The sequence below is a fragment of the Schistocerca americana genome, chromosome 8, assembly GCF_021461395.2.
Source record: "Schistocerca americana isolate TAMUIC-IGC-003095 chromosome 8, iqSchAmer2.1, whole genome shotgun sequence".
Lineage (NCBI taxonomy): Eukaryota > Metazoa > Arthropoda > Insecta > Orthoptera > Acrididae > Schistocerca > Schistocerca americana.
Window position 1 is genome coordinate 452,010,214 of NC_060126.1, and position 12,475 is coordinate 452,022,688.

Consider the following 12,475-nt stretch of genomic DNA (forward strand, 5'->3'; position numbering starts at 1 on the left):
CACTATGTGAAATTCTAAAAAGTTTACAATGAAAAATACGGGTCGTTATGATTATACGTTTGGTGCATATTACGTAATATGTTGCTACATATGGAGCTAACATATTGAAGTCTTCTTTAGACCTGGGTGGAGATCTGTATCTGTCACCAATGTGTAGAAAACTCATTTGATGTAGTACACTCATTTGTAATCGCCCGCGTCAGCGATACTGCCAGAATGAAATATCCACAATATTCTTAATATTTCATAAACGGTTTGAGATATCGAAATGAGATTTTGGCAAGTGGTAGTATGCAAGGAGGAGAATATTTTGCCATATCGTTATTACCCAAAACTTCACTATCTACTGTATTATTCCACTAACTACAGACTTTTTCGATTAAAAAATGTTATTTAGCTCGTGGTCTTGTGGTAGCGTTCTCGCTTCCCGCGCACGGGGCCCCGGGATCGATTTCCGGCGGGGTCGGGGATTTTTCCTGCCTCGAAATGACTGGGTGTTGTTGTGTCGTTTTCATCATCATTATTCATCCACATAACGGTCGGAGGAAGGCAATGGCAAACCACCCCCGCTAGGACCTTGCCTAATACAACGGCGCGGGTCTCCCGCATCGTCCCCTACGCTACTCGGAGTATGGGACCTCATCATCACAATTTTTAAGGACCATCGATATAGCTGGTGCAACGAGAAATGCTATGGGTTTTGTGAAGACATTCGACTTTGTGTCGAGGATGTGGTTTTTCATGTGCCATTGACCTCAATTAACTTAATAAACCACTATTCCAGAATTCTCACGCAATTGTGCCTGTGCAACATGTTAGTGAGATGACATTACGTAAACACCGTTGTGTTTTGGCGAAAGAAGCAAATTTTAATATGGTAACAAGAGAATTGCAGGTTTTACTCAAAATTTGCCTCTCATAACGCTTCTCTGAAAGTTGCAAGTGGTTAACAAGCAAGGCAAAACCAGATCGCTGATTTTCTTGCATTTTCAGTGGAATTCCTTGTAGATACTAACCAAAGCAGAGGCGACGGTAGATCTTTTCCAATGGTCACCATGCAAGTGTTGGCGTGGAAGGGGTCCATTCAATATTTACAAAAAAGGTGAGCGTAGGCTTCTGTTAGAAGGGCACATCTTCTCCAGCACTCGGCCTTTCCACTACAGCGTCTGGTCGCAACCCCCACCAATACCGCTCTCTTCACGCGTGCCCTACCGATTGCGCATTTACTGGTCACGTTAACCTGCGTGCAGTGTACTATAGTGAAGCGTGAGCGGCCGGGGCTTGCCCGGCGAGTTACAGTGACTCGGAAATTAATGGTGGACAGGGAAAAGAGGGTGCTTTGTTTACGGATGGTTCGTTCCGTGATATTTTAATTCTCTATTTCTGGGAGGCCACCACTGGGATTCAGTCTTGCGTATGATTATTTGCATAAACATTTAGTTAAGAATAATAGAACTGTTGCAGCGCAGATTAAAATCATATGGGATCTTTGCTTATGTTGTCCTCTTATTTACCACATTACCCATTTATTTGTTCACTTATTTCACTATTATCTTTGTAAACAAAAGTCTTCATGAATAATCTATGGTTCTATAAAGGGTTAAAGCAACAGTGTGTGACCGAACCCATTTTTAATTGTATAAGCCACATTAAAACGTAAGGCTGTGTACGCGTTCACTGCTGGTTCGGTAGCAATGAACTGATATTGAGCGGAAATTAAATTTCAGATTTTTATGATGGAGGGAAACATGTAATTAGCGACTCACTTCTCGTGATCACCTTATCAATTGACTAGCTACTACTACGTGTTTTCTATATATATGGACAGCAATTTCCATTTTATCAAGAAACTTTTGAATCATCCAGAAACCATATGTTTATGGTGCCAACATCACAATGAAAGAAAATATGTAGTAATGGTTCGAATACATGCTAAAGTGTATAAATTTTAAACGTAGTTATTTTGAGAAACAATAAAACGAAAAGCACCAAAAATGTTTTTTTTTCATTGTTTTTGTAAAAACTTGAAAGATTGCCCTTGTACTCGATACAGGTCGCCTCTACACTTCGCCACGCATTATTATCTCCATTTATAGGCATACACGTTCTTCCTGCAAGTTTTCAAACAGTCACATACCCACCTCCCAATAGGCCGCCACTCGGAGTTTTGTAATCTCTTGGAATCGAGCCAACTACACTCAGCTGCACACACGCACTACACACGTGTATTTAATTTTCATTACACAGATTTTTATGTCTCCCGCTCCCGCCTTTGGTTGGATCCATTCGTCTGTTTTCATGACGCTCGTAGTAATTCTCAACATGCATCTCTCCGTAACGTGACTCAGTGAGTCGTACTATTTGAATGTTTCTTGCATTAGAAGTCTATGTTTCACTGGCACTAGCCTAAACTGGTTGAATACTCGTCGATTCAACGCGTCTCATAATTAGCTTTAGGAACTCAACTTACGGGACGCCATCTAGGTCATTAATTTATCTTTATTTATTTAAGTATGTGTTAAATCGGCTAAAGATAACTTAAATACAACAACTCATTAACTGGTTCTATCATATCATTTTTAATTTATACTATTTTCTTTCCCAGAGGTTGATCAAATAGTTGCTGGGGTAATATATTTTTGTCCATTCTGTACACGTGTTCAGTTAATATCAGCCTCATTTTCCCCATAGTCCGCGCGAACCTTTCCACATTGAGGTAGACTTCTCTGATGCCCCGAAGTTTCCAGCCGAACTCATTCCGGATCGCAGCCTTGATTTTTCGTAGCATTCTCCATTCGGATTCCGGGAACTCCATCTTCTCTGGCTTCCAGTTCATCGAGAAGCAGTCACTGGCGTACAAGCATTCTGTTTTGGCTGAAGCCTTATGGTGTGTTACTTTGTAATTCCAGTATATGCACTGTTTGCTGTAATAGTCTTTATTCAGCCCGTATGTTGTCTCCTTTTAAGATATCCAGTCGCCTAACGGAGTTTTCTCTGTTTCACTTTCCTGTATGGTGTCACAAAAGTACAGAATTTTCTCTATCCTCGAAATCTGTCCTATCTCTGTCTCAAGGAATTTCGGCTCACATTTGTTGTTCATCGTGAAGTTGGTCCTCAACCATATTCTGGTGCCAATCCTTTCTAGAAGGTTGACCTAGGCTCTCTGAGAGCAGCGCAAACTCATCCGCCAAGACCGGGCAGTTGACTTTACTTTTTACCCTAAGGAGATCTGAATTGTTCTTTTATTTTAAAGTTCTGATTACCAATCGCTCACAATATTTTCTATAATACAGGAACACAGGTGAATAGTACCGGTGGTAGCACGCCACCATATCTGACGCCTGTTTTTATTTCAAAGGGCCGAGACAGTTCTCCCACGAACTTCACTTTGTGGGTTGTGCCTGTTAAGGTCATTTTGATTACGTTGGCCAATTTGAATGTGACCCCGAATCCGCTGATGACTCTCTCCAGAATCTCTCTGTTATCCCAGTCAAAAGCGTTTTTGGAGCCTATGGAAGACACGACGATTTTCAATGCCGGACAATTGACTTCAGATTAAGAATTTGCTCGGTGCAGCAGTGACCCAGAGTTGTTTATCTAAGGTCACTTCTAATCTATTGAACAGTATTTTTGAAAGCATTTTGTAGGCGACAGGGATGAGGGACGGAGTTCTGCAGGGCGATTCCGTGGCGATGTTACAAACTTTTGTGGATTCCAGAGAAGGTTAAATGTATCAATTAGGGGTAAAGGACCATTACCCGGAAACGAAAGTTACAAGCGAAAATCGTTCTGATATCTGTACCTCTGACTGAGGACCTCTTCTAGTGCAAGCTCTTCGCTGTCCTTTCTTTTGGGAGGAGGTAGTATGAACCAAAACAAGAAAAAAGTCTGGTATACATTGGTTTTTAAGTGCATATCTTAAGATCTATGAGCATTTGTTCATCTTTGCCGCTGTGAAACATCCTCGTGCAGTGTCGTTGAAAGATCTTAGGAGGACAGTGCTGAAGGTAGCGTTATAGGCCCTTTGCTGTTCCTTGTCTATATAAACGATTTGGGAGACAATCTGAGCAGCCGTCTTCGGTTGTATGCAGATGACGCTGTCGTTTATTGACTAATAAAGTCATCAGAAGATCAAAACAAACTGCAAAACGATTTAGAAAAGATATCTGAATGGTGCGAAAAGTGGCAGTTGGCCCTAAATAACGAAAAGTGTGAGGTCATCCACATGAGTGCTTAAAGGAACTAGTTAAACTTCGCTTACACGATAAATCAGTCTAATCTAAAAGCCGTAAATTCATCTAAATTCCTAGGTATTACAATTACGAACAACTGAAATTGGAAGGAACACATAGAAAATGTTGTGGGGAAGGCTAACGAAAGACTACGTTTTATTGGCGGAACACTTAGAAAATGTAACAGATCTACTAAGAAGACTTCCCAAACTACGCTTGTCTGTCCTCTTTTAGAATACCGCAGCGCGATGTGGGATCCTTACCAAATAGGACTGGCGGAGTACATCGAAAAAGTTCGAAGATGGGCAGCACGTTTCGTATTATTGCGAAATATGGGAGAGGGTGTCACAGAAATGATACAGGGTTTGAGCTGGGCATCATTAAAAGAAAGCCGTTTTTCATTGCGACGGAATCTTCTCACGAAATTCTAATCACCAACTTTCCCCTCCGATTGCGAAAATATTTTGTTGACATCCATAAAATAAGGGAAATCAGAGCTCGTACGGAAAAATGTAGGTGTTCATTCTTTCCGCGCGCTATACGAGATTGGAATAATAGAGAATGTGAAGGTGCTTCAAATGACTCTGAGAACTATGGGACTCAACTGCTGAGGTCATTAGTCCGCTAGAACTTAGAACTAGTTAAACCTAACTAACCTAAGGACATCACAAACATCCATGCGCGAGGCAGGATTCGAACCTGCGACCGTAGCGGTCTTGCGGTTCCAGACTGCAGCGCCTTTAACCGCACGGCCACTTCGGCCGGCTATGAAGGTGCTTCGATGAACCCTCTGCCAGGCACTTCAATGTGATTATCAGAGTATCCATATAGATGTAGATGTAGATGACATGTTAAACAGTATATAAAGAGTGAGACAAACACCAAATTAAACTTTATACGTGTGGGTTGAAAGAATGTGAAAGATGGTGATAGGAAGTGAAAAAGATTTTCAAACACAGGAAATATGCAGTCGACCGGTTGCAAACAACTGTTCGGTACAATAGACCTAGGTTTTGACACCTACTAAGGGTGTCTTCATCAGAACGCAATTTTGAGAACTCGTAAATTTCATTGCGAAATAGCAATGGTCAGAATTTAGAGCAGCTATGCTCAAGTTAAAAATAAAATAAAATACGTTACAGAGGCAGATGTCATTCCTAGCTAGGCATACGTGACAAGACTGGAACGTACTTTATTTTTTTTTTTTTTTTTTTATGACTTGAGCATAGCTGCTCTAAATTCTGACCACCGCTTGCTCGCAAAATTTCTAAAAATTTCATTCTGAAGAAGACACGCTAAGTACGTGTCGAAACCCAGGTCAATTGTACCAAACAGTTATTTGCAATAGGTTGTCTGTATAATTCCTGTGTTTGAAAATTGTATACGGTTTCTGAGAAACAGCAGTGTTTAAAACTGATATAAAAAGACTATTTTTAAACTAATTTGCGGCAGTGATCTAACAATACCTATAAATTCTCTGTTGACTATATATCACTAGTTTTTTTCCCCTACTGCGTGCATTGAAGGAGTACTATGCCGAAATTTTTATGGTGTCAGAGCACTAGATGCTCCAAGTAGATTTGCTGTTGTAATTACGGATTGACCAGTAAGTGAGAACCGGCTATTCGTTGTCACTAGGTACGGATAATGTCCGAAAATAAGGTGGATTGACACAGAACTTTGGTCATTACGGATATACTGGCAGCTCATAAGGGTTCGAAAACCGATAAATTACAAGGAAAAAAGAAGAAAAAACACTCAACGAGATGCAGGTTCAAAAAATTTTCAAATGTCTCTGAGCACTATGAGACTTAACATCTGAGGTCATCAGTGCCCTAGAACTTAGAACTACTTAAAACTAACTAACCTAAGGACATCACACACATCCACGCCTGAGGCAGGATTCGAACCTGTAGCAGTCGCGCAGTTCCGGAGTGAAGCGCCTAGAATCGCTCGGCCAACGCGGCCGGCGAGATGCAGGTAAATCGTGTAAGAAACTCAAGAAATGAGACAACTTTTGTTCAAATCTTGTATTATTCAATGTTCTCTCGAAACAACTGATAAGAAAATGGTTCTAGTGGTGTATCTAGGCGATTGTGTAAAGACTTAGTGCTTACTGTATCGTTCGCGGAACGTCGAAGTTTGCTGTGTGAGTGCAGGGGTATTACGTCCCGTTAGAGTCATACTTGTCGGCTGGGAACACAATCAAACGTCAGAGACCACTCTTTGCTGCTCCGAACGACAAGTTCGCTCTCACATTTGTCGCAGAGGTACAAAAGAATGATTCACGATCTACGCGTGGCTTCCCATAAGCCGCTGCCATAAATAACTACGACAGACTACTGCTTTTCTTACAGCCGTACGCGCATCGTCAAGACACTGTGTTAGTTAACAATTGTAGCGTCCGAGTCGTTGCTGCGAGGGGGATTAAAACCAGAAAAAAGAGAAGAAGAAGATTACACTGTAAGACACCGTGTTGTAGCTTAGGAGGAAATAAATAAATTTTCTGTCGCCCGTTTAAGCTCGCTTAATCTGACTGAAAGCCTTACCCGCATAACGCGACATGAAAAATCGTTTAAACGGACATATTGCGTCATGCGGGCGTTACGAAACGCATGGACGGTTCTCCCCCGCCTCGCTCGCTTTATTCAGCCGTCCGGATCCTGCTTCTGACGCCGTCTCTCCGCCGTCCCAGGAGGCGGTAACAATACTGTCTGCGCGGTCATTGTCCTGGAACGACTGTAAATATCTGTCTGGAGCCACGTAAAACAAACGCCCGCTCCAACTGCCTCGTCTTCATCCGTCAGCTATTCCGTCCATATGGCTTCATTCACATATAAATAAATAAGAACATCAGGCAAAAAATTAATCTCCCCTCAGGAGACTTCCCGTTAATACACTGCAACGCCACCCCTCGCTTCGAAATCGTCCTCAGTTCGTCGAGAAAAAGAGCACACAAATTTCCCCCTGAAGTCACTCACTCATGGTTAGACTCCGCAGGGCTCCAAACTGAAGCGAAGTTGATTGATTGGTATCGCAGGCTGTTCTAGATGGTCCCAGACACGGCCTATGGGGATTAAGATCGGATGATTTAGCGGGCCAGTCGACTTGCGGTAGGGTGCCTGAATGTTCGTCAACACAGGAACATACATTTGGAGCCCTGTGAAGACGGCTGTCGACATCTCGGAAGAAGGGAGTATCCACAGCATATTCGGCATGAGGATGTAGAAGAGAGGATGCCCACTCGATCACCAAGAATGTTGACAAGTATCCTCGTTCATGTTCGCAATAAGTGGACCCAAGTCATGATACGAAAAAGATACCCAAAACAGCACAGAACCACCTTCGCCCTAAACGACGCACTCAGCACACTGCCGGTTGAGTACATCACTGGGCCGTCGGTGCACTCCAGGCTTTGCCTCATTTGGATAGAGTTTGGTTTTTTCAAACTCCACCTTATGCAGAAGCAAAATGTATTTGTTTTTATTCGCGCAGACGTGTTTATATGCCTAAGTGTCATCTTCTGTGGATAACATTTATTTCTGTAAAATAAAATAAAAATTTTATGGTCGGTTACCTACATCAGTCCAAAATATTATAATATTTGCATTTGTTTGATTTGGATCGACTCCTCACCTAAAATTTTACATCGTTACTGAAAATCTATTTTTTACAGGTTGGCTTTGTTGTCCTCTCTTTTATCGTTTTGACAGCATGTCATCAGCAAAGTAATCACGGAGAAATTGTGCATTTTTTAAATATTTTTTATTGGACAGTGGTTATACTGTATGTCACGGTACTTACATTTCCGTCCTGTTGAGTATCTGTGGTGGATAGCTCCTTCTATTGATTCTATTGCTATTGTGTGTAATATAAAAGAATTTTGGAAGACTTAAAATCAAATAAGGCAGAAGGGATAGATAACATTTCATCCGAATTCCTAAAATCATCTGTGTAAGTGGCAACAAAAGATTATACAAGTTGGTGTGTAGAATGTATTAGTCTGGCGATATTCTATCTGACTTTGTAAGTGGTCTGCTTCTGTGTTGCAGGGCTGTGTAGCGCTTTGCATTGGATCTCTGACTGCGCTTTGTTTGTAAGAGACTCTGTGGCTGTTGGAAGTAAATCGCCAGTACTGTCGGGCAGGTGGAAGTTAAGTCGCCAGCAGTGAGGGAAGTACTGTTGCGCAGTTAGAGGTGAACAGCTAGCAGTGATGGATGTGAGATGTGAGAAGTTAGCATTGATGGAGGGTAGAGCTCTGGAGAGTTAGCGTAGGCTAACGATCTGTACATGTTCGACTTGGAGATTGAATATTAATATATATTGTACTAGATGTCAATGACGATTTATATTCGTTTCTGAGCTGGATGTCACATTATTAAGGTAAAAAAAAATACATCGTTTGGTTTGCAACAAAATCTTTCCTTTGCTAACCACATACCTATTAGTAGTTAGTGGCTTTAGTACTTACAATCTTTTATTTAGCTGGCAATATTGAGGCTCGCTGTATTGCAGTAGTTCGCGTAATGAATATTTTTGTGAGGTAAGTGCTTATTGAAATGTATAGGTTATTGTTAGGATTTCTTTTTAGTCAGGGCCATTCTTTTGAATTAATTATTTGATGTCAGCTTATCTTTTTTTTGAGCAGTCAGATTGCGTTGCGTTAGAATAATGTGGGTCTCAGTCAGTCAGCAATTTAAGTACAGACTTACACATTTAAATAAAGAAGTTTCATCTTTCGGAAAAAAATCACCAAGACAATTCCGAAGACTGTAAGAGCCGACAAGCGCGAGAATTGTCGCACTTAACAGCCCATGCAGCCGAGTTGCTGACAAGAATAATATACAGAAGAATGGAAAAGAGAATTGAGGATGTGTTAGATGACGATCAGTTTGGCTTTAGGACCGGTAAAGGCAACAGAAAGCCAATTCTGACGTGATAGTTAAGAATGGAAGCAAGACTCAAGAAAAATTAAGAGACATTCATAGAATTTTTCGACTTGGAAAAAGAGTTCGCAGTGTAAAATGGTGCAAGATGTTCGAAATCCTGAGAAAAATAGGGTAAGCTATAGGGAAAGATAGGTAATATACAATATGTACAAGAACAAAGAGGGAATAATAAGACTGGAAGATCAAGAACTGAGTGCTCGTATTAAAAAGCGTGTAAGACAGCGATGTAGTCTTTCGCTACTGCTGTTGTCTAATAATGGATGGAAATAAAAGATAGATTCAAGAGTGGAATTAAAATTCGGATTGAAGGATATCAATGGCGAGGTTCACTAATGACATTGCTATTCTCAATGAAAGCGAAGAATAATTACAGGGCTGCTGAATGGAATGAGCAGTCTAATGAGTACAGAATACGGATTGAGAGTAAATCGAAGAGAGGCGAAAGTAATGAAGAGCGGTAGAAATGAGAACAGCGAGAAACTTAACATCAGTATTGGTGGTCACGAAGTAGATGAAGTTAAGGAATTCTGATACCTAGGCAGCAAAATAACTCATGACGGACGGAGCAGGAAGGACGTCACATGTAGACTAGCACTAGCGAAAAGCTCATTCCTGGCCGAGAGAAGTCTACTGGTATCAAACATAGGTCTTAATTGGAGGAGGAAATGTCTGCGAACATACGTTTGGACCACAGCATTGTATGGTAGTGAAACATGGACTCTGGAAAAACTGGAACGGAAGAGAATCGAAGCACTTGAGATGTGGTGCTATAGATGAATGTTGAAAATTATGTGGACCGATAAGATACGGAATAAGGAGGTGCTACGCAGAATCTATGAGGGAAGTAATGCATGGGAAACACAGACGAGAAGAAGGAGCAGGATGGTAGGACATCGGGGAACAACTTTCATGGTACTATAGGGAGCTATACAGGGTAAAAACTGTAGAGGAAGACAGACACTGGTATACATTCTGCAAATAATTGAGTTCGTAGGTTGCAAGTGATACACTGAGATGAAGAGGTTGGCGGAAGAGAGGAATTCAAACCAGTCAGAATACTGATAATATTCATAGATTTTTATTTTTTTAGGCCTTCAGAGGGATACCGGTGTCGTAACGGGAAATTCGGTGGTCGTTAATTACCAAATTTGGTTAGGCGCCTGGTTCTGCGTGGCGACAGCACCGTATACAGGCTTGCTATTGGCTGCAGAGGTGGCTGAAACGATAACGATGGCTGTGGGCAAGTTGCAAGACGATCATTCTGCAGCTGTAGCGCTGATCGGCTAAGCCTGCAGTTATTGTTTTTCTTGTTGAGCATAATCTGAATCCTGCGACTGCCTTCTCCTAGGTGGACACCGAAACCTCTATAAATTTAAAGAACAAAATCGTTTCCACTAGGCTGTAAATCAGAAACAGCATAATACTAAGCGCCAATTGCTAGTTTCGAGCACTGTCCACTCTCAAGTGCACAACAGACGTGGATACTTTACCCTCAAAACAGTACTTCTGTTGGATGTTACTCAAGAACATGATGCACCGACATGTGTTATGCATCTGAGGATGGGCATAGCTCAAAACCAGCAAGTAGTGGGTGACGTAATACACAGCAAAGAGCATTTTCAACCTTTCGTTTTAGCTATTCTTTGTGCCCGTATCAATTTCATTCTCTCAACATGGGATCTTGTCCGATCCTCAGGAAAACACGTTGGAGTCTTCTTGAGCTTTTCTGCTAAATTTTCTGATAAAAATTTTGCTGCCCAGTATATCAATTCTTGTTACTTTCAGCTTCCTTCAGTCTTCTTTCACTGCATCGATCCATCTTATTGTTTTTATTTTAACTTGACAGCGACTTACAAGAATTCCACAACGTTTCTAGTTAAGTAGGTTGCACTTGGCTGTGGATGAGTGGGTGCGCTGTAGAGCAATAAAACCAGCAGGGAGCCAGCCCCCAGGCGTTATTCACAGAAGTGCCGCCCTCGCATGTGCGACTGTTAAGGCCAGGCAGTGCTTTGAAGAAAAGCCACGTTGGTACTGGCTGACCGCAGTCACAATACGGATTCTGTCTCCAGGATGCGCAGGTACAACAGAGACTATTTTTAGCGAGCTGTGTAGGGTCGGGGGATACGTGCCATTTTTGGCGGACGCCCAGAAGTACTGCTATTGTGGAAAAAACTGCACGCACTCACAATTCGCCGAAAATCACGAGCTTTTAAGACGACATCTTAGGAAGTGGAATCAGAACCAAAAGTTTAGGCCTCCTTTGAAGATCGTGACATCTTATCGAGTGGAATGGGAATAGAGAAGTTTAGGACTCTTTGAAGATCGTGGGGCACCAATATGTATCCTCAGATCTTACCAAAACCAAACCTTAATGAAATTTAAGAACGGCTACCGGTTGTTCTTATAAATCATTTAGAAATGGGAGTACAGAGTACGGTTGTACTTGTAGAGGTCCAGCATAGTAACGTAGACAGGGAGAGGAGATGAGTAGGACAATTTTCCGAGTGCCAAGTCTAACGAATTTTGTAACAGGCTAATCACATGAAATGCGAGTAAGTGAGGGACACCAGCGTCTTGTAGGATAACTCCTTGCTGGTCGGCACTCACAGTGTTCGTCATTCAGCCAATCATAACCACGCGATACCAGAAAAAAGCAGAGAACAGGGTATACCTCGTAGCAAACGAACTGCAGAAAGTTACTTCTCAGACAGGTGACTTCTCTGGCGGAGTTCTCCAAGAGTGGACTTCACTTCTAGTCTTCCCCAAGCTCGTCTGCGACAAGGGGCTCTCATCCGGCTGGGCCGAACTCAGACTCAAGTTGTTGGTACAGAGCCAGTGACTGATTTTGCAGCAACTTCAGCTGCCACTTGCATATTATGCGTAAGGTGGGATCCACCTGCAACAGCGAGTCGAACTATAGGGAAAGTCGAATCATTTTTATGATGTTCAGTAATTTCAGTGTTCATTCTGAAGGCTTGTTTGCAGTTAGAAGTTCAACATGCTTTCAACCATGGCAATAGGTACACATACATATTTTTCTGTAGTATTCTCTATCTCTGTGCACTAACTTTTGGCAATCACTGACGAATTACGCGGATATAAATGTTTTATCCTGATACGTGTTCGGTCGGTCACATCATTTGAGATTATAGTAATAAATTGAGTTAATTGAGATCTTTGTGTAACTTTGTGTAGCTAAATGAATTCCTGTTTGCTTGTTTTGGTGGGTAATGGTTTATTTATGGTAGATGTACAGGGCAATATTAAAAATACTCAACTAAAGATTGAATTAAA